This window comes from Mus caroli, unplaced genomic scaffold (assembly GCF_978045245.1).
Source record: "Mus caroli unplaced genomic scaffold, Mus_caroli_1 scaffold_8, whole genome shotgun sequence".
NCBI lineage: Eukaryota > Metazoa > Chordata > Mammalia > Rodentia > Muridae > Mus > Mus caroli.
This window is the reverse complement of record NW_028227263.1, coordinates 116,603,578-116,629,321: the sequence shown is the minus strand read 5'-3', so window position 1 is coordinate 116,629,321 and position 25,744 is coordinate 116,603,578. Positions and strand designations below refer to the sequence as shown.

The following is a 25,744-nucleotide window of genomic DNA, read 5'->3' as shown; positions in this document are numbered from 1 at the left end:
AGGCAAAACAAGGGATGTCATGGTGAGCTCGGTGAGCTCTAGTTTTGCCAGGGACACATGTGAGTCTCAGAAAACCAACGAGATTCTTAAAATACACTTTCCCACTGTGGTAAAAGACACACAATATTTATCATTTTCACCTAGAAGTGAACAGCCCAATGTCTTTCTATACTCTGAGTATTGTAGAACCTTCAGCACTTTTTTTTACCCCAGCCTTTAGCCATCGAAAGGGCCTCACTCCCTCCATCCCCTCACTCCACCCATCCCATAACCTCTTCTACCTGCTGCCCCCTGAGCTATTGTAGGCCCTGCACACCGGTGGGGTCACACAATCACTCTTCCTTAGGCCTGGCTGTTTTCTACTGAGCGCAAAGCTTTTAAGGTGCAGTCACACAATAGCATCTACCAGGCTTCACCCCTGTCTATGGCTGAATAATGTGCCATATGTGTACCTGCTGGTTTTCCTCCATTCATGGGGGGCTGCAGGGTTGTTCCCACCTTCTGGCTGCTGTGAAGGACACTGCACAGAACTGAATGTACAAATATTGCTCCACTCCCTGCTCCCAGGTTTTTACCTTTGTTTTGTCTTTGGAGTTTTTTGTTTGTTTGTTTGTCTGTTTTTTCCTTTTCTCTAAACAGCCTTGGCTGTCCTGGAACTCCTCTGTAGCCCAGGCTGGCCTTGAACTCACAGAGATACACTTGCCTCTGCCTCTGCCTCCCAAGTGCTGGGATTACGGGTGTGTGCCACCATATCTGGCCTGCTTTCACTTCTTTAATGTGTACCTGGGAGAGAAGTGGCAGGTCCTGTGCACAGTCCATGTTCTGTGGTAAATTTTATAGGGAGGGCAAGCTGTGTCTCATTTCAGGTGGCTGCCTGAGATAAGCTAAGGCCCACGTCTTCTATCTGCCCAGTCCCTGCATCCCTGCAGTACCCCCCTCAGTACCCACGCCCCACCAGGAGCTCACTTCACTGCCCAGGCCAGCTGGGCAAAGATCTCCCTGCCCCTTCCTTCTGAGAGCCAGGACTGCAGGCCTGAGCCAGCATGCCTATTCTTCTGTTTGTTTGGGAAAGGATATCTTGGTAAGCATGAGGTGACAGTAGACTGTGGTAACTGGGAAAAATCAACTGAAGGCACCATCTTCCATGAAAGGTTCTGGAGCAACTGGCATCCTCTAAACACACGGAAAGGAACCTGACAGAAACCACACCACACACAAAGGATCCATCGTGCCCCGAAAATGTCCACAAAACAAAACCAGGGTGAGGCAGGAAGGTTCTAAATTGAAGGCTTGCCTGGATTATAGACTGAGTTCACAGCCAGCCAGGGCAACTCATGGTTGGTAAACAGTAAGAGGCCCAGGGGTACCTGCTCAGCAACCGCAGGGAGCGGCCTGAGTCCATCTCCAGCACTCACACATGGAGAAACCCTGCAGAGCTCAGCTCACGGTTCTCAGACTGCACACCGAAGGCACAGGGCACAAAAGAGGAATCAGTGTAGTGACCTCACCAAAATTTGAGACTTTCTGCATTAAGAGCACTGGCTGCTCTACCAGAAGATCCAAGTTCAGTACCTACTAGGGGCTCACAAGTATCTGAATTCCAGTCCCAGGGAATGAATCCAATGCCCTCTTTTGGACATTGCAGGCACTAGGCACATACATGTGCATATACATACATGCACACATACATGCATGGCAAAACACCAGGACACATACAAATATCTAAATACTTAAAAATAAAATTTTTTGTTTAAAGAAGACTTTTTTTCTGCAAAAGTTCATGTGAAAGGGTAAAGAGACAAGCCACAGCCAGAGATGTGGCTCTGTGGTAGAGTGCTTGCCTAGCACACCCAAGAGGCCCTAGGTTCAATCCCTAGTACTGAAGGAGGAAAGGAAAGGCAAGCAACAGACTGAGAAACATTTAAAGCCACATATCTGACAAAGGCCTGGTGCCTAAGATAAAGCACTCACAGAATTGAACAGTAAAAAAGCAAACAGTTCAATAAAGTGAGCAGAAGCCAGAAGACTTGTCACCGAAGCAGATCCACAGATGGCAGATAAGCACACCGAATGTTCAACAGCATTAGCCATTAGCCAGAGAGACACGCATTAAGGCGACTGCGAGACAGCGCTACACATTTACCACAAGAGTTAAAATAAAAAATAGTGACAGTGCAAGTGCTGGCGAGCCTGCCGAGAAGCAGCACCCTGCTTGTGCTGCGCTGCTGATGGCAGTGGGAAATGGCGCAGCCACTCTGAAAAGCAGCCTGGTATCCTCCTTAAAACCTATAACTGTCACACCACCGAGCAATTACACGTTGGGGTATTTGTCCCAGAAAAACGAAAATGTATACTCCATACACAAACCACTCTAGGAATGTTTACGAAGGCTTTCCTTGTAATAGCCAGAAACTAGAAAGAAGCAGGTGTCCTCCATGGTGGATGGTGCGACACCCTGGGGATCCATGAGTGCCACCCAGCAACAGTGGGGGAGGGGGGGCCCAACATGCACAACCATCTGCAAGCATCTCCCAAGAACTAGGTTGCATGGCTGAAGACAATTCCAGAAGGTTCTCTGTGGAAGGATTCCTAAAATGAGAGAATTATAAAACTGGGGAAAGGTTAAGGGTGGGAAGGGGTGTGGCTGGAACAGGCCTCAGAGGGGAGGGACGCTAGTGATGGAATGTTCGGCCTTGATCAGATCAAAGTCCACATCCTGATGGGGACCTGGGTGACTCTGCAAGCTGTTCTGACTGAGGAGAGATGAAGGAAGACTGTGGTAGATCTGGCTCATAATGCCTTACAATTGCAGTGTGAACCCACAGGTACCTCAAAATATAACTTTACTTAAGAACATTAGTAACTTCTTTAAATGACAGACCTGCTCCCATCTTTTAGCCTTTGTTTTGTTTTGAACAAAGCTTCATTAGGTGGTCCAGGCTGGCTTCAAACTCATGACTTGCAGAAGTGGAGTGCAAGGACCACGCCCATGACCACACTCAGATCTTTTAGCCTAGAACATGCTCTTCTCTCCTCTCCACTTCTTCTTCCACAAACCAGTTCCTATTCCCGGCCTCAGCCTACAGATTTCCCCCTCCAGGCAGCCACTTCTGGTTTCACAGATGGGCGTCACCATGGCAGCCCTCAGTCTGCTGCCCCTAGAACAGGAGTTCTCACTAGTGCTGGCCCTCAGCCTCACCCAGCATGAAGGGACAAGTGAGTGAAAGGCAGTAAGGACAATATTGTTGTGGCTGCCAAGCTCTGGATAAAACCACTACAGAAACCTACCTCTACACACTGGTTAGCTGAGTCGGGAAGAGTCCTCCTCAATGTGCAGCACCAGTCCATGGGCTGCAGTGTGAAAAGGAGAAGGGGCCAGGCTGGAGACATGGCTCACTGGTTAAGAGAGCTTGCCGCTCTTCCAGAGGACATGAGTTCTGTTCCCAGCTCTCATGACCCACAAATACCTATGACTCCAGAGGATCTAACCCCCCCCCCCCACACACACACACCCTCTGAGAAAGAGTGCCAGCACTCACCACTCTCTGCTTCCTGAAGGTAGACATCATATCAGCTGCCTTACTCTTCTGCCCGGTGCCTTCCCTGCCATGATAAACTGTATGCTCAATCAAGCCCGAGCCCAGACAGACCTCTCCTTCCTTCGGCTGCTTCTGTCAGGTGTTTAGGATACCAAGCAGAGATGTAACTCCCACAGCTGCCACTGAGGACACTAAGGTGCCAGCACCCGAGTGCCTTACTGTGATGAACTAGCCTGTACACAGATTCTAAAATGGGAAAGTGAGGCTCATGGAGGTGGGAGTAAGGTTTGCACTGCAAACTACTAATCCAGTAGCAGAGCTTCCGACCTGGACCCTTGGGAGTAATCACTACAGTGGCTTCCCTGAGGGGAACCAGGGTGGCACAGGGTCAGAAAAGAGAGACTTCCTGCTGGTGCACAGTCCCTCCAGGAGACATCACAGCCCCTTTACAGAGCACAGGACTGAAACTGATCCCCATCCTTGGAAGAGCCAGGATCTCCCAAGTTTTCAGTGCCGGGCTGGGTGGGAGGCAGGTGGAGGGGCCTGGACAGGACAAGCCCTGAGCAGGGCCAGGCTGGAGAGCACTTCTGCTGGCATTTCCTTCACTGGCTGGAGAGCTCTCGAGAGCAAAAGACCAGAGAGCAAGCTGTGGCCAGGAGATGCCAACCTCATGCCATTCCCACCTAGGGAAAGACGTGGAGTGCTGCAGCGACCACAAGGGGTGGTCCCTGGGCAGAGGACCCAGCACAGCAGGCGCCTGGTTCTCTGTTCTCCTTTGGGCAGTAAAAGGGAAGGAGGGAGGCCGGAAGCGAGAGCTAGCTCTACTAAGAACTTCTGGAAAGGAGCTTCCTGGCAGCTGCCAGCGCTTCTCCCCTGGTCTGGGTGGTCCACGCGATATTTGCTTGATACCTAGGCACTGAAGAGAACCCAGAACTTTCCACACTTTGTACAGGGTTAGACTTTGCATTGTAGACTAAGCTGAGCCCTCGACCTTCTACATATGTGTTGTGTTGGCTCAGTCCCTCTGCCTCTAGCCCATTCCTGCCTACACCCTGCCTTTTCCATAAACACAGCAGGCCCCTCACATCCTGCTGCATTGGGGGACAAAAGCTGGAAGACAGAGACCTAGAACCCTCAGAGCCCAGGCCACAAACACCTCGCCATACACTTAGGCACTCCCAAGTTCTACTCCTGTGACACAGAACATCCTGGTCCGAGTATCCCTGTCCAGACCCGCTGTAGCTAGTTCCACAGGGTAGAAGAAATTATTTTAGATCAAATAAACTGTCCTGAGGGCAGTGGCAGCCCCTGGTGGCTCTTCTGTGCCCATGCTAGAGACATGGGAGAGCAGTGAGGCCAGCCATAAGATGTGTGAGCCCCATGCTATTATTGCACAAGGTATGGAGGAGGGGGTATGAAGGCTCCATTGTTCAGAGAAGGAGCAGGAGGCACTCAGTGCACCTCACCACTCTTCTGTCCTGTTGCTCAACAATGTTTGTCTGTTTATAAGACAGTCTCCCTACCCTCCCAGCCTGGGCTGGGACTTTCCAGAGGTGCTGGAAACACAGGTATACATCACCACCGTTTTCTTTTCCCTTTAAAATTTTTATCCTCAAAGTTAACATGACAGTTGTGCAAACATCAATTCATTAAACTATTAAACCCAGATGTTCACCCACAGCTACAGCTTCAAAATTGTGCACATGTACACACATACACACACACACACACACGAGAGAGAGAGAGAGAGAGAGAGAGAGAGAGAGAGAGAGAGAGAGCATGAGAGTGCAAGAGCCAATGTAAAGATGGAAGGCGGCTCAAGAGGCCTTGGACCTGGTCTGGACCAAACTGGACAACTGGACCTCAGTTGGGAAGTGTGAGGCTATTATGGGATTCATGTCAAGAGAAAAATCTGAAAACTTCCTGGCTAAAGTACATAATGCTCAGAGTTTGTTTTAAAAGGATCGGGACCACAGATAGCAACTATTGTTAGGTGGCGACAGGGACCTAGGGCAGGTAGGAAGCAGTTCTCCTGTGTGCCCCGGGTTTATGAAGGAAGATGCCCAGATTATAGCAAATCTGTGGGAGCATGGCCCTCCCTGCCACAAGGTAACAACAGCAATGGGGACACTAATGACCCCTAATGACACAGCAACAGCCATTCCAGGCTGCACATACACATGCTGACTCACTCAATCCCCCAGCCTCCCTGGCAGGGAGCCAGTCATAACCCCATTGCCACATGTGGGCACTGGGACATCTGAGCCCAGGCCTTATCCAGAGAAAGAGAGGAAGCAGTCTTGGAGGGGCCTGGAGGAGGTGGAGGAGGCACAGCCAGAGCTGTCGGGGATTAAAATAACACACATCTTTAACACAAGCCTTTACTGGCACCAAACTAGGGTCAGCAGACAGTACAAACCCGAACAGCCAGAACTATAGCTGGCAGTGGTGAGCAGACATGAGCCCACAGAGTGGTTAGAGGCTGCAGGTGACACAGCAACCCCAGGACACTGCATCCTTCAGTCCCAGGAGTGATGGCAGGGTGGGAAGCAGGCCCAGTGATGTCAGCATCCTTCCCATGGGAACAATGTCCTGGGCCTGCAGACATATCCCCTCCAGCCTCCCAGGAGAAACTTCTGCCAGAGATGGGAAAGGCACACATGGGCAAGATAGGGGGTGGGCCACAGAAATATGCGTGTGCGTGTGTGATCCTGTGCAAGTGTGTGCAGAGTACTGCTCAGTCCTCTGGATGGCTTAGGGATGGAAACCTGGAGCAGAGGTGGCATAGAAATCACCATGGCCCTCCACCGCCCTGTCTGTGAATGCAAGTAACAGTCCTGCATCCCCAGACTGTGCTGAAGTACAGGGAGGTCCTGACACATCCTGAGAGCTAATACAAGTGTGCTTGTCACTCTCTCCCTCAGGCCACCAGAAGCACTTTGAAAACCTCTATAGTGAGGAGTGGTGTCCAATGGCATGAGCCTGGGTCCCTGCATCCCCTAAACCTGGTGAGTCTTCCTGCTGATGAAATGGGACAAGCCAGGAACTCAGTCAGTCCTGAGACCTCAGGGGAAGGCAGAGAGAGGCTGACAGTGGGGCAGAAGGAGGGGCAGGGACAGTGTCCAGAGGTCTCTCTCCAGGCCACCCTCCCCCACTAAGGGCCACCAGAAGTCTGGGCCTTGCTTAGGAATGCAAGGAATGAAATCATGCCTGGTGCAGCCATCTCTGGGTCCTTCCCCCTCCAGATACTTCCAGGACCCATGGGGTCCAGCAGTCAGCCAGCAGCCAGCCAGCAGCCTCTCCCAGAGGGACCTGTCTGCACCTCATCCCACTACCAGCCCTCTTCTCAGAGTTCCACTCCCAAAGCCCTTGTCCCTTCAGGACCAGCAGCTTCTAGAACCAGGCAAGCATACCCCACAGGGTCCTACTCAGGATGTGGTGGGCAGCTTTGAGCAGCCACGTTACAGGCAGCTGCGGGGCTGATCTCCAACAGGCCAGCACCTGCAAAGGCTTCCTCAGGGTGCTAACCTCTAAGCCAAGTCCCCCCAGAAGAAGTAAGGTGAGAAAACTAGGCAGACAATAACTAGAGGAGGTGACAAAGGGACAGTGACTCTGGCTGGCTCATAGGAGATGCAGGGTATCCCCAAATCCTGCTAAGCCTACCACGGGCAACCCTGGTTTCCTCCTGCCACACTCTGGGGAGACCCTAGCAGAGACTTCCACATTTCTCCGCCTGTTCCATGATAATTAAACAGTAAGCTGATTAGTCAAGGAAAACCTTTAATTAGCCCCTGAAATTGTTCAGGAAAATTACAGCTTCTCTGGGCACCCTACCTATCCTCTGCAAGGCCCAGGATGGAGCCACAAAAAAAGCAGGGGATTGTGGAGGTCTTTACACTGCAAGGTCAAATTTGAGGAGCCAGGCATCTTATGGAGTGAAGGGTGGAGACCCCATTATAAAGTGGCTGGAATAAACCCACAGTAAGCAGGCAAGGGCCCTGCTGGGAAAGCATGACACTGTTCTGAGGGCCAGGAGAGAAGATGTAAATAAAAAGACACACCACATTCATGGACTGGGAGGCTAGGAAGGCAAGACTGCCCAATGGGTACCAACCCAAGTCCAAGCCCCAAAACCCACGTAAAGATGGAAACAGAAAGCCAATTCACAGTGACGTCCTCTGGCTCCACAAGCACACTACAGCACACTTGTGAACTCTCACACACATGCACTATGCACACATCCTCGTGAGAGTAATGAAAGTTAAAAAAAAAGGCAAAAAGAAACGAGAAAATGTGCCACCTTGCAAACAAAGGCTCTTATTCAGAAATGAGAAATGAAAATTAAAAGGGCAGACAGCCTGAGGGCAGAACAAGCAGGAAACTTGACCGGGCCTTTGAGTTTTGAAGGCCACGAAAAGCTGCCCTGCTTGATGGCTGCCAGGAAGGTGCCAATCACATGGGAAGAGACACCAGGATAATCTTGGCACCAGGCTGTGGCTGTACCAAGGAATCCCCACAGGTATAAGGCTCAGATTCTCATCTGGAAAATGGGTCACATGGTGTGGCACCCCTGGGATGGCAGACAGGCCCAGGCTGCAGTGTGGCCATCTGGTCAAGTCCCTGCTAATTATTACCAGCCACATTAAATTCGGCCCAACTTGGGACCTGATCCCCAGTGTTCAATTCCTCAAAGGCCCCGCTAGGCTCTTCCCAAGGAACATCCACAGGAACTAGGGCCAGATGGCTCTCTAGGTGGCATGCCCATACTTGGGTTTCACAGTACACACTCTGACAGTGACCTCCAGTCAGTGTAACTCACTCTGCCAGTCCCCCAACATTTAGAACCACTGTATACAAACCAATGAGAACACAGTAAGGGACAAGGTAACAGCATGGAACCTCCACCCCAGCCTACCAATGTGAAGATAGGCTATGGAAGACTGCACCATAAACCTTCAGGGACTACGTACGCCACAGCAGGATCTGAGCAACTATGCTGTGAGTACAAGGACAAGCAAGCTGGGGTGTCAGCTGCATGGTGTGTGTGTGTGTGTGTGTGTGTGTGTAGGGGTGCTATTGTAGACTTGTAGCTAGGAGGCCCCTAAAAGAGGGTAGAGACTTGACAAGATGACCAGGGCTGTCAAAAGGATAAAGGCTCTGAAGTAGGACTTAGCCTGGAATGTTCCAGGAATTCTTTGGTAGAGAAGAGTCAAGAACAATAGGGTGAGGGCTGGGTGTCCAGGGCCTTGCAAGAGGTCCTCAAAGGGTGTCCTCTGGCTGTGCTGGACAGACTATGGGGGCTGTGGGAAGGGGGGATAAGAGAGTCTGACTCATGGGCTAGGGGGAAGGAGGAAGGCAGGAGCAGTTTGAAGAAGGGGGTGGCAAGGAAAAAATGCACCAGGAGTCAGCGTATACGGGGAAAGAGGACAATACTAACGGGGAGGAGGTAAGAGGAAGGAGGCGTGAGGACCAGACCAAGGTGTACAAACCAAGGAAGACTGGTACTCAAACCCACTCAAACCCAGGAAAAGGTGGTTAGAGGTGACAGCCTGCTTCTGGTTACTTGTGGGACTCTTTAGTCAAGGTCTACATCCCTAAACTAGACTGCATTAGCATGGGATCCCTGACTCTTGGCCCCTCCCACATGGACCTCCACCTAGCTCCTCCCACCACCACCACCACCACCACCACCACCACCACCACCACCACCACCACCACCAACTTAGAGCTTGAATTCACAGAAACATGGCTGAAGAAGTGCTGTCCCAGCTTTTTGGAGGTTGAGACAGGAGAATTGTTGTGAACTTGAGGCTAGTCTAGGCTATGCTGTCAGATACTGTCTCAAAATATGCAAAACAATAGATAAAACAAATAAAACCTGTCCAAAGTCAACTAGAAAGTCTGACCACACCATGAGGCTGTGGACTAAGCCAACTCTCACCATGATCAAGTTGTCCCCTGATGGTAAGGACACCCTGGCCTCTGCTCCTGGGAGTGGTCTGTGGGAAAAGGCTGGCAAGGCAAGGGACATGAGAGACCCTGAGAAGAGTGGACACACACACACCCCAGCATGGCAGGGGACTCAGAAACAGATTTGGTATAGCAACAAGATGAAGGAAGTGTTATTGTACAGCCAAACAGATCTATTTCACAGAGCTGAGGGGAAAGAATGGAGGTACAAAGACTGGAAGATTCCGTGTATATGAGTCTGAAAGCAGCCATGATGGCACCAGGATTCAGGAGGGCACACACACACCATGGCCACCAAGGGTAGGGTAGCCCCATGGAGGGCATGATTTGAGGGAAGATGAGTGGGCTCTAGAGTGCTGTGCCTCTGAGCTGGGGCTAAGCATGCAGAGTCACCTTACAATTCCTGGTTCAGATAACTGTATTTTATGTATCGTTTTACATTTGACAGTAACAAGCCTTTTAAAACCAATAGAACTGAGACTTGAGGAACTAGCTCAGTGGACAGAGAACCTGTTCAGCAAGCACAAGGACTCAAGTTCAACTCTCTCGCACGCAAGTAAAAAACTAGGCAGGCTACATAGACCTGTAAGCCCATGGGTACAGACAGGAGGCTCCTGGGAACCTTCTGGCAAAAAAGGCAAGTTTCTATTCTGTGAGAGATCCTGTCTCAAAGCAAGGGCAGAACTCAATAGCACCCAAGTCCTGCTGTGGTTCCTGCATACACTGGGTACACAAAAAGCAGTGGAGGTGGGTTGGAGGGCGTGGCTCTGAGGTGGAGTCATTAGCTAGGCTCCATCGTTAGGGGCTGGGGGTATGGCTCAGTGGTAGTTCTGTAATTCTGCTAGTGCCTAGATCTTCCAGTGAGGGACTGGGTACTTGTCTCGGCAATGAGTTCTTGTCTTTCATGCACAAAGGCCCTGGCTTTAATCCCTAGCACCATACACACACACTGAGTAGTAATGCTGTATGTGGACATAGCATTTTGGTTGAATAATCTCTGAGTGGCTGCTGTGGAGATATGTGAGGAAAGAAAAGGCAAGGGCTGTGGAGATGTGTGGGCAGCAGGGAGTGGGAGATCCCTCAAGGGAGGAACAAGACTGCCTAAGGGAGTCCCTGGTGTGTGTGTGTGTGTGTGTGTGTGTGTGTGTGTGTGTGTGTGTGACTCTGTGGGGAAGTCTCCAGTGTTGTATCTTCTTCCCCTGGCCAAATTGACTGCTCACTGTGGGGACAGACAAGAGGGGCAAGCCTTGGCATCTCCACTGGCCAGGACGGTTGGCCACTCTGCCCTGTGGGAGTGGTGAAAACAGACTAGGAATCTGGAAACCTGCACAATGGGGCTTTATCAGAGTTCCTGGGGCTGGGAGGGGTGAAAGGCCCCACCTGTCCTGGTCCCTTCAGAGCTGCCCTGCAGCCTGGAATGAAAACACCAGGAAAGATGAGCCTTCTTAGCACTGGGAGTGGCCCTAGTGCTAGCCACAGTTAGCAGCAGCCCTCCTGGGTCTAACCCCCAGTCCTGCTTACAGTGGCCAGTTGTTCCGAACAGCACTCCAGGCTATCATTTCCTGCCCTACAAATGGAGATGTGTGACACCTGGGATGATGACAGTAAGTCCAAGGACCAGTAAGTTCAGGACATACTCAGAACAGGGACTGGTGGCTCACACCTGTAAACCCAGCACAAGGGATGACAGGACAAGAAGACCACTAACTAGTTGGAGGCTGGCATGAGCTACAGTGAGCTCCAAGCTAACCTGGGCTACAAACATACAAACAAAAAACCACAAAAGCATGCAACAAAGAAAGAAGCACTGACTATTGAACCCAGCAGGCAACAACCTCTGCCACCACGGCCTTTGCCTGTTGAATATACCCTTATGTCCCCCAAACAACCCGCTGCGGAAGCAGCACTACGGTTACCTCTATTAACATAAAGGCTAATTAGCCCAGGCTGGCCCTGAACTCAGTCCCTCTGCTTTCCTCCTGAATGCTGGGATCACAGGCACATGGCACCACACCCAGCCAGGAGGCATAAAAGGATGCTGAAGTACCTTTCAACAAAACACTCATTTAAAGGACTCAGAACAGTGAGGACCTAGGTCACCAGCCCGGGGTCCATAGTCAAAGTGCCAGATAACATCCCGCTGGAAGGAAGCAGCACACTGTGTGGTCCTGAGACCCTGGGGGTGGGAGCACAGTATCAAGTCAGCGCCGACCTGGCAGGCTGCAGAGTTTCAGGTGCACAGCACTGACCCTCACATTCAGTCCTAGGCACTCACACCAGCACAGTCACGTCTGGTTACTCAGCCATCTGCAGCATGGAAAGGGCAGGGTGCATGGGAGCCACAGGGTACTCAAGGATGCACTCGGTTGTGGCCCAGAGCTTTAGCACAGATGAAAACTACAAGCCAGGTGTGTCCCTGCACTTGGGAGGCCATGCAGGAGGGTCATGGAGAGCTTGAGGCTGCCTGGGCCACAGCAGGATACTCTGTTTCACAGCGGGGTGAGGGAATAGGAGGACCACTGGAAACAGAAGGGAAGGGAGTGCTTGCAGGAACAAATGTGCTGAGGAGGAGGAGGAGAATCTCTGGATCTGAGGACAATGGGCTGTGCTGGGAAGGTGACCAGCATCCTGGCCACTCTCCGTCCTGACTGCGTGGTTCCCAGTGACTGTGTAGAGACTAGGTAATTCACACACATGCAAAACAATGTGTCTTCCTATGAGAGTGCAGGAAATGAGGTCAGGGATAGATGGTCTTCAGGGTCCTTGCACACAGTCCTAAGACCTGTGCAGGAGCTGGAGGTGGACTGGGGGTGGCGTGGCGAGGGGGAGGTTCTGAGTACTGCAGCTCTGCTTTAGGGAAAGCCAGGGTCAGGGCACCGGGAGGCACACCTGTGAAAGCCATCAAGTTTGAGGTTATGGAAGACTCATCAGGCTCTGAGCTGAGGAGTACTTTGCATGCAGTCGTCCTTCACATCTATCTGCCTGGGGCTTGGCGAGCAGGGAACTGAAACCACCCCCATTTCACCAGGGAGGAGGCTGTCTCTTCCCCAGAGGCTCCTAGTAAGGGGGACTGGCCAAGAGATATGTCAGTACTGTACATTAGTCAGGGAAGTCCCCATTGTCCCTTGGATTGCTGGAAAAGAGCAGCAGTCCCAGGAGACGGGTTGTAATGAGCTGTGGCTTCTGTCCTACTGTCACTGTGTGCTCCCTTGGGATCTGGGGAATTCCCCTCTGACCTTCCTCAGAACCTCCCACCCCCACCAAACTTTCCTGTGAGCCAAGTTGTCCAGCAGACAATAAGCTCCGGCCCCGGATGAGCAAGGGGGGCAATCCATTTCCCTGGCCATGACTTGGAAAGGGACAGCTTCCTACTGGCTGCATCTGTGGCTACCAGTCTGATAGGGAGATGTAAGAAACAGCTGCTGGGGACACCCCTGACCGGCGTCTGGCCAGGAAACATAGCTCATCATAAGCCACAGGCCAAGAAGCGGTGCATAGTGGTGTATAAGGAAGGGCAGGGTCACAGGAGTACTGGCAGGGACACGAACTTAACATCCATCACTTCTCATGTTCAACAGGTCCCCAGAGAACTTGTCTGAAAAGGGACCTGGGTGAAATCCATGGGATGGAAATGAACACTGCCCAACCAAAGCTACTTTAAAGTCACTGAAGGCTGTCAGGAGGAACAGTGATTTTGGAGCCTGAAGCCAGGGTTCAAATCCTGCCTCCCTCTGTTACTTGCATGCTAGGTACCTTAGACAAGTCTGTCTCTCTGGATCTGTTTTCTCTTGACTAAAGACTGTTGCAAGATCAGGTGAGCTAACATGGGGGAAGAATGCACACAGGCTCCCTCCATCATTGCTTTTCCCTTACTGCCTCCCAACAAGCCACCTCTTTGATGGCAGTGTGGCTGTCTTGGCTTTGGGGGGGTGGGGGATCCCACCTCCTGGGTTAGCCACGCACCATCAGCTCTGGTTTTATATGATCCTAGGATGGAACCGAGGCCTCTCCCCATGCAAGGCAAACATTCCAAACACTGAGCCACATCCCAGCTAGGCTAAGCAAGCTTTACAAAGAAATCCCCCCCACCCCCGTGGGTGCCACCCAGGCCCTCCCTATGATGTGCCTGGTCCCCAGGCTTTATACCTTCAGTACCCACCCCCTGCTTTATTTTCCCACTCTTTGAAAGCTCATTTTTTCTCAATCAGATGTCTCTTTCTCAAGAAAGCCCCCTCCCCACTGCCTGAACCTCCTCCTCTGTCTGACCTGTTGCCATTGTCCAGGAACAAATCTGACAGGCTCTGTTAGCTAGCTGTGCAGCAACCACTCAGGCAGAGTATAAATAGGCCCACCCCTACCAAGTCAGATCTTTTCTCAAATGTCTACCCTGGAAGGTGTTCCTCATGGGAGAGTGGTCAAGGCCGTGGCCAATGTTATACATGTCTTAGAGAGTAACAGTCAAAGCCCTGAAGCCTGCTAGACGGGCATCACGGTCAAGTAGTCACAAAAGCCATCTATCTCCCTGGGTGTGCAATGCCTGGCATAGTAGGGCAGTCCATCATGTCTAGGTGGAGGAAATCACTGTGGCCAAAGGCACAACAATCACAGGAGGTGGGTCAATGAAAGCACCTCTGCGCACTGCTGGGCACAACCTCCAGGAGAGCAATGCCCCAGCATCAGGACCCAGTGTGAGCTCCACCATAAGGAGTAAGTCAAGACACACTATGGCCCACAAGGAAACATTCTAGAATATTCATCACAGCACAGTGACAGCTCAGCAAGGAACTGGCCGTGTGGCCACCAAAACATGATGACTCCTATGTGATCGATGAGAAAGAAATACTGAACAGCATGGAAATCAGGGGACCATCCAAGGCTGCAGAACACTGTGACATGTTCAGGTGACACTGTATCTGTGCACAGTGAGACAGCAGCGGACATGAGACAAACAGGGGCATTCAAAGGACAGAGATCAGATCTGGATCTGTGGAATGGGTGGGTCAGGTGGTGCTGCTGCGGAGCTGGCATCTGTTAGGCTGCTGTCCTCTAGGTAGTGATGGTGGCTTTGCTGATCCAGTTCCTCAGGGAAGCTCGGATGGAGAGGGGCAATGTGCTGGGTGGATGGCATCCCTGGCTGGACACCTGTGGCCTGACAAGGATGGCTGGGCATTCCCTAACACTGAAAGCTTGCTTTTCTCCATAGCCCACCATAGCACATAAAGAACAAAATTAGTCACTATAAAAACACTTGCTCAGGACTCAAAGACAAGGCAGGGGCCTGAAACTGGGTCTCCAATGGCACAACCCCCATCTCTCCTTATCTGTGCCAAGCTGGCACCACAAGGCTGGGAATTTGGGTGACCTCACAGATCTGGTGCTGGTAGTATGCCAGCTCTCTGACAGTCGGGTGCAGACAGGGGGTGGGGGTGGGTTGGCTGTGGAGAAAGTTGGGAGGCAGCGATGAGACTAGTACTTCCACAGCATGCCAGGCTGCCAGGGACACTGAGCTGGGACAGGGTTGTACGGCAGGCTTCAGGCCAGGCCTCCACAGCCAGCACTGTTCTTAGGTCCACTTTACACAGGAGGAGACACTTACTATACGTGGCCCTTCCCAGGTTGAGCCACTAGCAGGCCAGGACCTTTGCCCTTTCTGACTTTGTGTCCCTTCCTGTCCCTCCTACTCATCTTTCAGAGCTTCCTTGAGGGACTTTCCAAGGACAGGAACCTCAGGACAGACCCAGCATATACAGGCACTCTCCCTGTCCCGTCTCCATTTAGGCTCAGTGTCCCTGGCTGAGGGCTGGTCTCAGCATGCTCCTATGAGAGAGTCCAAACAGGCATTGAGGGTAGGGCTGTGTGCCTCTTGTCCCTTTGCTACAGTATCTGAGGATCCTCCGCCCCCCCCCCCCACACACACACAGACACTCTGCAGCCAGCTGATGCTCCAGAAGCGCCCAGAATCCAGCAGGAGTGCATATGGCCTCAAGAACCGAGAGAAGGCAGAATGGGCTCTCCCATGGAGGCGAAAGAAAGCAAAGCCAAGAGCTGCCCAGGGTTGGCTAAGCATGAGTGAGCGAAGTGGAAAGATGGCTGACAGGAGGTCAAAGCCCTGGAAGGAGGACCAAGGCTCAAACTGTAAAGCGTTTGGGAGCCACAGAAGGCCACAGGGAGAGCTTGTGGTGTCAGGAATAGAGAGCGCCTAAGGTCACACCCACCCAATCAGAGGCTCACTGGACTCTGGGCCACCCACCAGCATGCCACTCCCATAGGCCCAGTGGAACCTCCCCTCCCAGGTCACACCCTTCCAAGGAGGCTAAACAGACACTCTGTTCCCACCCAGGGAGTGGCTTCCAGGAACAGACCTCCTGGGAAGTGGACCCTGTGGCAGGTAGCAGACCAAAGCTCCTTTCTCTTAACAAAGCTTTCTTGGCGTTACTTTTTCTATCTGGAAAACAGGGGTGTTCTCTAACACCCAACTCACCCATCTCACAAGATAAGGGATGAAACAAGACCAGGCATACAGGGTGCGCTCGCTCTCGCTCACTCCCTCGCTCGTTAAACATTTACCAGCACCAAGATTTTGTGAAAGGCAGCAGGCGACAGAAGCACTCTGGGACAGAGCTCCGGAGCTGGAATCCCAGCTGCTCACCTTACTTCATTAGCTGACCTGGGGCAAATCACTTAGCTTCTTAATAACAGCTTTGGCTCCAGTGATGCTGTACTGCGCGCTAAATGAGTACATACGCAGAGCTTTAACGCGGAGAGGGAAGCCCAGCCTATCATCAGTGTTTTACCAGTGTGTGGCCTTCATTATCTGTGGGAAGGGGCTCCCCTTCTACTCCCACCACCAGGACACACTTTCGAAGGCTCTGTTAGATGTCCCTGGTCCCCCTCCCCACCGCACGTGTCCCGCTTGAGTTTTTAGTTTCTGGCCCTCCCAGAACATCTACACCCGTCAGATTTTTATCTTCGTACCTTCTACCTAAGGGCTGTCTCAGACACCCCCAAAACCTAAAACTCAAGCACCTCCTCCTCCGGTTGAGGCTTTTAAATCTTTAACCGGGCAGCCGCCCACTTCTCTAGGTTGTGACCTCCGGCCCTGACAGCCACACCCTCTTCTTAAGTTACTCTGAGCTCCCCCTTTTATGAGACCCGTTCCGAGCCCCTCCTACGCGCCCCCACTTAGTATTTCAAACTTTGCACAAATTTCAAACCCGGCCACGCCCCCTCCCCCGGTCTAACCACTGGTCGCGACAGTCCCCTCCCCTTTCCCTCATTTTTGGGCCCGCGACCCTTTTCCACGCGACCCTCCAAGAGTGAACTTTGACCCGACCGGCCCCGCCCCCTTCCGAATAACCGCTCTCCCACGGCGCGGGCCCAGACCTACCCGCCCCCAGCCACAAACCCCTTGCACGGTAACCCCCTAACCTACCGGCTTGGCGCCGCGGTCGCTCGCGGCCTAGCTGCCTGGCCCAGAACTCTGTGCCCGCGCACCGCCCTCAGCGGTCTCGCGCCGCCGCCGCCGCGGCTACTGCCGCCGCCATGTTGAATCCCCAATGAACATCCGGGGCCTCCCCTACTCCTCGCCGCCCACTAGTCCCCATGGCAACGGAGCTGACCGGGCGATGGGCGGGGCCTACTCGGAGGCGGGGCAGTGAGCCGGGCAGGGTTCCCTAAAACCGCTGATTGGTGCGAGTGGCCCAATCGGAGACCGCTAGGAGGAGAATGAAGAGCAGAGATTGGGAAGTTTGGAAAAGGTGCGGGATCGTTGACTCCCCGCCCACTCCGCCTCTTAAAGGGGAAATAACGGCTTTCGCGTGGCACAGAGTCCCACGGGCTCCCAAAAAAGTAAAGTGGAAATACGAGAACATAAAGGCCAGAAACAGTTCTTAAGCACTTATTATGCCTTTGTTAACACGCGACTAGTTCTGCTATAAACTGTTAACACAACTCTGTTGTAACACCCATTTTACAGGTAAAGAAACCAGCTAATAGGATGCTAGTTGGTTTACGACTACTGGAAGCAAGTAACGAGTTTTGAATGAAGCTCTGTCCGAATCTGGAAATCTGACACTATTTGATCTTAATCTTTTAAATAAGTTTTTGTTTGTTTGTTTGTTTGTTTATTAAGTCAGTTAATCACGAATGTGTGAGATGTATCAGTGGATAGAAGGCGCTTGCTGCTGAGACTGACAAGTTTGATCTCCTGGACCCACACCGTAGAACTGATTCCCACGACTTGATCTGTAGCCTCCACAAGAGAGCCATAGACATAAAATAAAGGGATAAATGTAATGAAGTGTTTTATAATTATTCAAAATGGAAAACATGGGGGAAACACAGCCCCTAAACACCCTTCCACCTATGGGTTCATTAGGTCTTACTGAAAAACGTAAAGATGCTTTCTCATCGAGGTTTTTGAGGGTTTTATTTGTTTATTTGGGTATCAGACACTGAACTTAGGGCTTTTATACAGGACAGGCTAGCAGTACTAGGTAAGTCCCCAGCCCTAGGGAATTCTAGGCAAATGCTTTCCCCAGCTGAGCCCCTTGGGAGACTGAAGTTACAGGTTTTCCCAAACAGGCTTTCTCTGGTTCTTTTCACTGGCTTTTTCTTCTGTCTGGAAGATTCTCTTCTTTAAGCATCCTCCTGACTCCTAGGGTTCCTTTGGGTTTTTCTCAAACATTGTGTTCTCTAAGGGGCAAAATGTCCTACCTTGTGCTACTAAATCCTTTGCCAGCTTCTGGCAAAGCTTGCTTTTCTTTGCCGCCTGTGGTTTTGTGTTTGGCTGGCTGGTTTTGGTTTCCTGAGATAGGGTCTCAGGACGTAGCCCAGGCTGACCTTGAACTCTTGCTTTTTTTTTTTTGCTCGAGGCCAGGGCCTTGATATTATTGGTATGTAAATGCTCAGTACATATTTATAAAAAGGGTGGCTGACTAAAGGGTAATTCCACCCTCCAAAGATTCACTTAAATGCTGCTGCCTGTGCGCTTCACCTGCACAGGCACACCGCAGGCCTTCTGTTAACATGTGCAAACCATGAATGAATGAAGGGCTGTGGTTCAGGTCTCTGCTTGCCTTTTCTCCCCACCATCCCCATCTCTCTCCCTTCATCTTATTTCCAGTTGAACTCAGGGCCTCCGATGCACTAAGAGAGTCTTTTAGCACTGGGATTACAGGCACGTGTCTCCTTACCATGCCTGGAAGAATGGTCTGAATAGTATATCTTAAAAAAAAAAAAAAAAGATTTATGGGGAGAACTGGGAGGAGTGGAGGGAGGGGACACTGCAGTTGGGAAGTAATGTATGAAAGAAGAGTAAATAAATTAAAAAATTATTCCCACCGGGCGGTGGTGGCACACGCCTTTAATCCCAGCACTTGGGAGGCAGAGGCAGGCGGATTTCTGAGTTCGAGGCCAGCCTGGTCTACAGAGTGAGTTCCAGGACAGCCAGGGCTATACAGAGAAACCCTGTCTCGAAAAACCACAGAATAAAAAAAAATAAATAAATAAAAATAAATAATTATTCCCCACCTCAGAAAAATAAGCAAGTTTAAAGAAATATTCCCCATCCCTCTGTGTGTGTGTGCGCGCGTGCGCGCGTCCTCAGAGGCCAGAAGAGGCCTCTAAAAAAGAGCCATTTCTCCAGCCACAGAAAAACACCTTTTAAAACTAAGACTATATACATCATCAGTGACTCTTGATGTCAATAAATATTCTTCAAGAAGATTAATCTTGGGGCTGCCTAAGAAGCCATCCTACTAATTGACTCTAATTTGCTTAGCCACACTTTCCTCGTTGAGCTCCTGGGCTGTGGTACACAGTTTGCTTTTAGAAACCATCGTCCACAAAAATAAAAAAATAAACCCAAGCAGGTACATAATTGTCTCCTTTGAATGCCCTGCCGCAGACTGACGGGCTAGAGGAGATGTGAGCGCGTTTACCTCATCTTCTAAACTCTGCGCGTGGGGTGCGGTGCTGGGGACGGAGCCCAGGACTGTAAGAGACCGTGACTGGTTCTAAATCAGTGAGCTACACTCTCAGCTCCCGAAGAACGTTTGCTTGTATTTGTTTTTGTTTTAGACAAAGTCTCATGCAGCCCAGGCTCATGCCTGGAACTCAGGATGTAGCCAAGGATGACCTCGAACAGCTGATCTGTCTGCTCCCACATCCCTCGTTGGGAAGACAGGGGTGACCTTCCTGTTGGGAAGACATCCTGCCATTGCCTCCCTAGAGATACAAAGCACTTGTAGCAACGATGCTACAAGAGGCAGTGGGTGCTCTATTCTCTCTCTCTCTCTCTCTCTCTCTCTCTCTCTCTCTGTCTTTCCCTTTCTCTCTTCCTCTCCCTCTTCCCCCACCCCCACCCCCACCCCCCACGTCTTTCTTTTCTTCCTAGGTTTCTCTGTGTGGCCCTGGCTGTTCTTGAACTTGCTCTGTAGACCAGATTGGCCTCAAACTTAGAAATTCTCCTGCCTCTGGCTCCCGAGTGCTGGGATTAAAGGCGTGCTCCGCCATGCCCAGCTATTCTAAACATTTTTAGAAACCTGGAATTTTATTGGTTTCCAGTTCACTCTAGAGACCAAAGTTGGGAGAATTCTAGGTGCTCTTTCATTCACCGGCTGCCCTCTGCTGCCTCCCTATGGTCGGGGACACACATCGCAAGATCGTACAACAGATTCCCACTTTGGCCTGCATTCGAAGTATTCTCACCGGTGTTTAAACACTCTTGTTGTTTTTCCTCTTTCTTTATATTTGCTTGTTTTGCCTGTGTATGACTGTGTACCAGAGTGAGGGGGACAAAGAGAATGTTCTCTGTTTCTTCTGTGTGATTCCCAGGATCGAATTCAGGCCATTGAGCAAGCGCCTTTACCGGCTGAGCTATCTCCCCAGCCCCCTTAATAGATTTTAAACCGAGGTCTGACTTCAAAACCTATGCTCACACTGGCTCAATAAATATATACACTGAGCACTCGCTGTGAGCCAATCACATTGAATAATGATAATGCCAACATTGACGGAGTATGCTATGCGGCAGGCCATGTAACATACACTCCCCCTTAAATTTTGCAGTAGGGTTCTCCCAGGAAGATGTAAAATTAACATCTGTCTCCACGCAGGAATGGTGCGTGCCAACAACCAATGGAATGACTCACGCACGTTTATTAGGGGTTATTTATGGGGCTGTGGAGAGCTACAAATGACTGCACCCCCTCCCAAGAACAGCCCCCCCCCCTTTCATTTACTCCCCAAATGGTACAAACCAGGGCTTAGACCGCCACCTAGTGTTAGAACAGCAAACTTCAGGGCCTAGGGAACAACCAGACTCCAGGAAAATTTTGTGTTTATTTCTTGGCCCTTTTGGAATAGCATTGGAAATGTAAATGAAATAAATACCCAATTAAAAAAAAAAGGTGCTGTTGGTGTCGGCAGAAGCTGTTTGAGCCTGGGAAGGTTGGCTTGTCTTACTGCAGTCTGTCATGGAGAACTGCTAAATGGTGACTTGCAAGACAAAGTTATTCCAGCTAAGATTTGGAAGGCTGTTATCACTGAAGTCCTCACAAAAATCCATATGCACTATTGATATTCCCATTCAAAAGGCGTGAAAATTAAGGCACAGAAAACGTACGTAATCGCCAAATCACACAGGCATTCTGATTTCAAATGTCTAGACTTCTAATCACTTCTGGTCCCCTCTCGACCACCGGAAGAATAACATAAATAAAATTTAAAAACATAAAATAAAATGATGAGGACTAGAAAGTTCTGTGCTGTCAAATAATCCCACGTGGCCATAAAAAGAACATGTAGAGACGAAGATGCAATTTATCTGGAGGGTGTTTGCCTGGAGTCTGTCAGGGAGGGGACTAGGGATGGGTAGAGCCCCTGCCTAGAATCCCCCAGTGAGGGGCTGGGGGCGTGGCTCAGTGGCAGAGCCCCTGCCTAGAATCCCCCAGTGAGGGGCTGGGGATGTGGCTCAGTGGCAGAGCCCCTGCCTAGAATCCCCCAGTGAGGGGCTGGGGGCGTGGCTCAGTGGTAGAGCCCCTGCCTAGAATCCCCCAGTGAGGGGCTGGGGGCGTGGCTCAGTGGTAGAGCCCCTGCCTAGAATCCCCCAATGAGGGGCTGGGGGCGTGGCTCAGTGGGAGAGCCCCTGCCTAGAATCCCCCAGTGAGGGGCTGGGGGCGTGGCTTAGTGGTAGAGCCCCTGCCTAGAATCCCCCAGTGAGGGGCTGGGGGTGTGGCCCTGTGGTAGGGCCTTTGCTTAGAATCCCTCAGTGAGGAAGGGGCTGGTACTCTCACTGACCTGTGGAGGAAATATACTGGGCTGGTTGAAAGAAGCCATTTTCTAAAGGTCAGTACTGCATAGCTCCATTCCTAGTATCATAGGAAAGGCAAATCTAGTCGATACTGACCACATTAGATTAGTTGATACTAAAGGCTGATGGGGGTGGGGTTGCTGCAGGGGATTCTGGGCGATTGAAATATTCTCTTACAAGCAAGGGCGCGGGGCCACCTCTGTGTAATCCCAGCATCCAAAAAGTGGAGGCACGGGGATCAGAAGTTCAAGTCCACCCTCAACTATATCACGAATTCATGGCCAGCCTGGGCTACATGAGAAACAAAACCAGGAATCGCCCTTCTAATCTCAGCCTAGAACACAATGATCCCCCTGCCTCTGTCTTCATGAGTGCAGTCATGAGTCAGCACATCCTGCTTCATTTTTTCTGCTTATATTCACTAATCAATCCGATGGGGATCATCCCTCCACCCAGTGTACCCATCCACGCCAGTTGCTCAAATTGGTCACTTAGGTGCCATGTTGGTTATCAGATCAACTGTTGGGGTGGGAAGTGCAGGTGGGCCAGTGCCCCTCACCTCATTAAGCCACAGCCTTGCAGGGAAGGAGGTCCAAGAGAGGAAGGGGACTGTGGCTGATATAACAGAGGGTGGTTTGTCAGCTGCAGCTTGATGCTTTTGAAGGGAAGAGATACAAATGTTGCTTCTGGGTAGGAGTGGCCTGCGAGGGGCTGGAGAGATGAGCGTACATTGTTCTTGTAGAGGACTCCAGTTGGGTTCCCAGCACCTATGTTTAGCTGCTTGCAATTACCCATAACTCCTGCTCCAGGGAATCTGATGCCTTGTTCTGACCTCCTCTGGTACTTGCTCACACAGTTGGCACTCACACAGATAAACATAAAAATAAAGAAAATATAAAGGAGCAAGGGCACGGGGAAGAGGGACAGAGAGAGGGAGAGGGCGGGTGCTGGAGAGCAGTCTCAGTGGTTCACAGTACTTACACACAGAGACACATTCATAGCCATATCTTTCATTGTTTACTAGTCCATCTTAATATTACTGTGGAGATGGAACTAGACACAATTAGCTGCCCTGCTTTAAAAGTGAACAGTCTAATAACTGTATGCATGGGCTGGAGAGAGATGGTGCAGCAGTTAAGAGCACTGACTGCTCGTCCAGCAACCACATGGTGGCTCACAACCATCCGTAAGGAAATCTGATGCCCTCTTCTGGAGTGTCTGAAGACAGCTACAATGTACTTAGATACAATAATAAATAAATCTTTAAAAAAAAAAAAAAAAAAAAACAGTGTATGCGTGCATTTATGTGCAGGAGTCCCTGCAGGCCAGCAGAGGGCACTGTAAGCCCCAAAGCTTGAGTTACAGGAGGTAGTGAGCCACCATGTGAGTTCTGGGAATTAAACTCAGGTCCTCTGTTCCATCTTTCCAGCCCTAATAATGAACGCTTCGACAAAGAAATCAGGCAAACAATCCTATTCACAATGGCCTCCAGAAAAAAAAAAATAACCAGGAGTAAATCTGCGAAAATTATTTACAAAGAAACCTTTAAAGACACTAAAGGAGGAAAACGGGGGAGGGGTGAGGAGCTGCAGGGACTTCCGTGTTCACGGATTGGCACCATTGCTGCTGGGGAAATGGATATATTACAAAAAGCAATCTACAGAATCAATGCAACCCCCATAAAAATCCCCACGCCGCTCTTCACAGAGACAAAGGAAAACCAAACAACAACCCAGCACTGGAGAGTTGGCTTAATGGTTACGAGCACTGGCTGCGGCTCCAGGGGACCTGGGTTCAAGTCCCAGCACCCACGCGGCACTTTTCCACTGTCTATAACTCACGTTCCAGGGGATCTGCTTGTATGTAGTACACAGACATACACGCAGGCCAAACACTCATACACAGACGATAAAAACAAATCCTTTCAAAGAGGCCCCAAACCACCAAGCAACGAAACCACAAACAAATGTACTATCATATGAGATTTTAATCATAAAAGAAAGCCAGGCGTGAGGATCCTGTGGGAACTCTTTTATCTTTCCAGTTTTCTTCGAGAACCAGTTCCCAGGTTAAAGCTTATTTTTAAAAATGAAAAGAAAGCACAATAGAGACGGTAACGCGGCCATGTTCCTTTCAGCAAGCAGGAAAAACAGGTCACAAACTCTCCTGAGGCCCATGATAACATTTCCGTGCTCAGCGATTCCTTCCTAATCCTCAGGGTCTCCCATGCAAGGCACATGGACCAGATAATGCAGCATGGCCTCTTGGGTGTGGGTCTCCTCTCACCAGGCTGTGGCTCCCGTGGCTGGCCTTTCTGTGAGTCACCTGGAGAAGAGGCCCCACTGTTCTGTGTGAGGCTCTGGAATGACAGGCTGGGCTAAACATGGAAGTGTCCCTTCTGGTTCCCTTCTTCAGATACCCAGCAGTATGCACTGGGCACCTAACTACGGACCAGTGGCCTGGGCTGGGGAAGCAACAGAATCCAAGAAATCCCTGTGGTTCCTGGAGTTCCAATTGTAAAGTTGTCATAGAACAGATAAACATGCGTCTACATGGTGAGTATGTATGTGTCCTGAGAGGGGTATGATGTGTTTACATGGTGAGTATGTATGTGTCCTGAGAGGGGTATGATGTGTTTACATGGTGAGTATGTATGTGTCCTGAGAGGGGTATGGTGGTGTGGTGCATGGCCCGACACGCCAGCACTTGATTGAGGTTACCTTGAGATACACAGAGAGACCTTGTATCCGCAAACTGAAATAATAAAAAATAAAAATAAATAAAAAGGCAGCTAGCGGGATGGAGAGAAGGCTCAACAGTTAAGAGAACTGACCGCTCTTGCAGAGGACCCAGGTTCGGTTCCCAGCACCCACAGGGTGGCTTATGACTATCTGTAACTCCAGTCTTAGGGAGGAATCTGATACCCTTTCTTAGCCTCCATGGGCACCAGGCATGCTCATAGCGCACAGATATACATATAGGAAAAACAATTATACACATAAAATAAAAATAAATTAAAAGGGGGGCAGCCAGGAATAATAGCTCATGCCTATAATTCCATCTCAGGAGAGGCTGGGGGAAGAAGATCACTAGATCAAGGCTAGACTGTGGGGAAGGGAAGAGATGATATGTCACTTGTCGTGACAAAAAAAAAAAAAAAAGGAAATGGGAGTGTTTGTCCGTGATTGGGTATAGAAGGAGAAATCAGATATGGAGTTGAAAGGAAGGAAGGAAAGCAAGATGGGAGGGGAGGAGAAGAGAAAATACAGGTTGATGATAAGCTTTTAATGCCATTCAAGGCTGCCTCCCACAGGCCCCTCCTCTACATACAGATGAAGAAACAGAGGTTCACAGAGGACCATGGCCTGCAGTCATCACCCAGGAAGTGGCAAAGCTGGGCTCGGCCCCCTTGCGCTGCCTGCCTGCAGGCCTTTTCCCTCTGTGGGCTCTCCCTGCCAGGCAGGTCCACAGCTTACACAGTGGTATCCTGTGGTACCTCAGCAGTTCTGTGGCTCCACAGCCTTGAGCTGGCCCTCCACAACATGCCTTCGCCGGTCAGCATTCTCTCCTTATGCATCATTTGGGTTGGGTGACCTGGTTTCTCTTTCTGATTCATCGCTGTCCCTGACATGGCTGAGGTAGAGCTTGGCATGTGATAACCTTCCTAGGGCCTCTGTTGAGTTGGGCCACTTTGGTCCCTGTCCTCCTTAGCATCTAATAGGAGACCGAGAGACACCCATCCCAGAGTAGCAATGACCTAGAATGTGCGACACCAGGGACCTCGGTGGAATCAGATGGAGTGATAGACTCAAGTGGAAACAAAATGCCACTGGTCACTGTCACAGAGTCTTGAGCCCAGGAAGGACACAAAGACTGGTGAATAAGCAGACAGTGGGGGCACTGGGGGCTGTAGTATATGGAG

The 25,744-nt window shown here is 50.7% G+C and overlaps 1 protein-coding gene across 2 annotated transcripts in view; it reads right to left on the bottom strand.

Moving 5' to 3' along the window:
- The window catches only part of Pak4 (p21 (RAC1) activated kinase 4), a 38,857-nt gene extending 21,779 nt beyond the window's left edge, over positions 1-17,078 (bottom strand). Inside the window, exon 1 of one of the 2 annotated variants that reach the window (XM_021166831.3) lies at positions 16,942-17,078. The gene's annotated coding sequence lies outside the window, so the exon portion shown is untranslated. Of the gene's footprint in view, positions 1-3,288; positions 3,310-16,941 lie in introns of those variants that run through there. The other variant, XM_085841980.1, reaches the window with a different exon arrangement.
- Positions 17,079-25,744: the final 8,666 nt, after the last annotated feature.